General features: G+C 57.4%; 1 non-coding gene across 1 annotated transcript in view; it reads right to left on the reverse strand.

The window, feature by feature from the left end:
- The window catches only part of LOC126197307 (small subunit ribosomal RNA), a 1,910-nt gene extending 926 nt beyond the window's left edge, over positions 1 to 984 (reverse strand). Inside the window, exon 1 of the ribosomal RNA XR_007539678.1 lies at positions 1 to 984. This exon is cut by the window's left edge and continues 926 nt beyond it. This is a non-coding gene — a ribosomal RNA (small subunit ribosomal RNA).
- Between the last annotated feature and the right edge of the window lie 1,516 nt (positions 985 to 2,500).

Below are 2,500 nucleotides of genomic sequence, written 5' to 3' on the forward strand. Positions count from 1 at the left end.
CGAATGCCCCCGCCTGTCCCTATTAATCATTACCTCGGGTTCCGAAAACCAACAAAATAGAACCGAGGTCCTATTCCATTATTCCATGCACACAGTATTCAGGCGGGCTTGCCTGCTTTAAGCACTCTAATTTGTTCAAAGTAAACGTGCCGGCCCACCGAGACACTCAATAAAGAGCACCCTGGTAGGATTTCAACGGGGTCCGCCTCGGGACGCACGAGCACGCACGAGGCGGTCGCACGCCTTCGGCTCGCCCCACCGGCAGGACGTCCCACGATACATGCCAGTTAAACACCGACGGGCGGTGAACCAACAGCGTGGGACACAAATCCAACTACGAGCTTTTTAACCGCAACAACTTTAATATACGCTATTGGAGCTGGAATTACCGCGGCTGCTGGCACCAGACTTGCCCTCCAATAGATACTCGTTAAAGGATTTAAAGTGTACTCATTCCGATTACGGGGCCTCGGATGAGTCCCGTATCGTTATTTTTCGTCACTACCTCCCCGTGCCGGGAGTGGGTAATTTGCGCGCCTGCTGCCTTCCTTGGATGTGGTAGCCGTTTCTCAGGCTCCCTCTCCGGAATCGAACCCTGATTCCCCGTTACCCGTTACAACCATGGTAGGCGCAGAACCTACCATCGACAGTTGATAAGGCAGACATTTGAAAGATGCGTCGCCGGTACGAAGACCGTGCGATCAGCCCAAAGTTATTCAGAGTCACCAAGGCAAACGGACCGGACGAGCCGACCGATTGGTTTTGATCTAATAAAAGCGTCCCTTCCATCTCTGGTCGGGACTCTGTTTGCATGTATTAGCTCTAGAATTACCACAGTTATCCAAGTAACGTGGGTACGATCTAAGGAACCATAACTGATTTAATGAGCCATTCGCGGTTTTCACCTTAATGCGGCTTGTACTGAGACATGCATGGCTTAATCTTTGAGACAAGCATATGACTACTGGCAGGATCAACCAGGGAGCTGCGTCAACTAGAGCTGAGCAGCCGGCCGCCCGGGAGTGTGTCCCGGAGGCCCGCCCGAACACGCAAGCGTTCGCTCAATTATTCTGCAAACAGGAGGAGGCTGGGCTCCCCTGCACGATACACCTCGAAACCCTCTCAGGTCCCGGCGGCGCGCAGCGCCGTCCTAAGTACTTGGTCGGGTTCGAGGGAGGCGCAATCGCCCGGAGATAGGCGAGTAGACGCTTTCAGTGCGACCACCCGTGCTCCCAACTGAGCTTGCCGCTGCCGACAGAGGCCCGGGAGCGTGCTGTCGTGGTGTTGCCGGCGGGAGACAACACGCGGCCACAAACAGTGACCGGGCAGCTCCAACGCCAGCGCCACAGAGGGGCAGAGCCCCACTTGGGTGCCAAAGCGAACTCTCCCAGCACAGCGCACGCGCCAACACATCCGCACAGCTGCGATACAAACCACCTGCGAGAACCGCGGGGGCGACCGAGCAGCAGACGGCGTCGCGGCGCCGAGTGCCGGGCGGCGGCGCATCCTCAACGCACACAGTCCTCAATCGGACCAGCACACTGCAGATGTCCACCGCGCTTCGCACCGGGCCCGGGAGGACCCACTTTGGCCGCACGGCGCCGCGCGCTGGGTGCGCCGGCACGCAGATGCGCCGCCTGCCGCGTCCGTCAGCCGGCGCGCCTGCCACTGGGCGCCCCCACCAGCCGGCTGCCGCGCGTGCGCCCACGCAGCGCGCGGCCAGCACGCCGGGCGCCCCCCCCTCACCGGCCGGGGACGGTCCCACCCAGCCACCGCCGCGTATCGCTTCATACCCACATGCCCACTCACGTTCGTGGGTATGACGGGTGTCGCTGAAGCAACCGGTTAATACCTGTACCGATCGTCGATATCAACGATTCACCTCCAGCGCGAACAACCGCGCAACAACGGATTTCCAGTTCATTTGCGTAACTTGGGCAGCAAACGTAGACATCCATCTACATTTGCGACTTCTACGAGTCTTGCATGCCTGGATGTTGTGTGTCACGACGCACTACATCAGCATACATACACGCTGCGACGTGTGCACGAAAGAACACGTGGAAGGTGGCCAGCGTACGTATGCGAATGCCATTGCACAGCTGCGAAGCGCATTCAACACGCGAACTCCTGAGCGACGAGCTAGAGGTGACAGGAGGGGAGGGGGGGGCGGGGGCGATATACGTCCTATTGCAGTACACAATACAGTGGATAGCGGGACCATGTGGAAAGTAAGCAACACTCGCAAGATGTGAGGGTACGCACCGTAAAATGAATCAATACGCAGAACACCAGAGTGTGCGCGAAGTGAACTATGTTGAGATGGTTGCAATTAGGCAACGCTACACGAATTCCTAGATTCATATAACTAACAATTACAGGGCAGGTTAAGGCGCAACGTAGGTTAGGTTAGGGCCCAACATAGGTTAGGTTAGGGCCCAACATAGGTTAGGTTAGGGCCCAACATAGGTTAGGTTAGGGCCCAACATAGGTTAGGTTA

Source organism: Schistocerca nitens, chromosome 7 (genome assembly GCF_023898315.1).
Source record: "Schistocerca nitens isolate TAMUIC-IGC-003100 chromosome 7, iqSchNite1.1, whole genome shotgun sequence".
NCBI lineage: Eukaryota > Metazoa > Arthropoda > Insecta > Orthoptera > Acrididae > Schistocerca > Schistocerca nitens.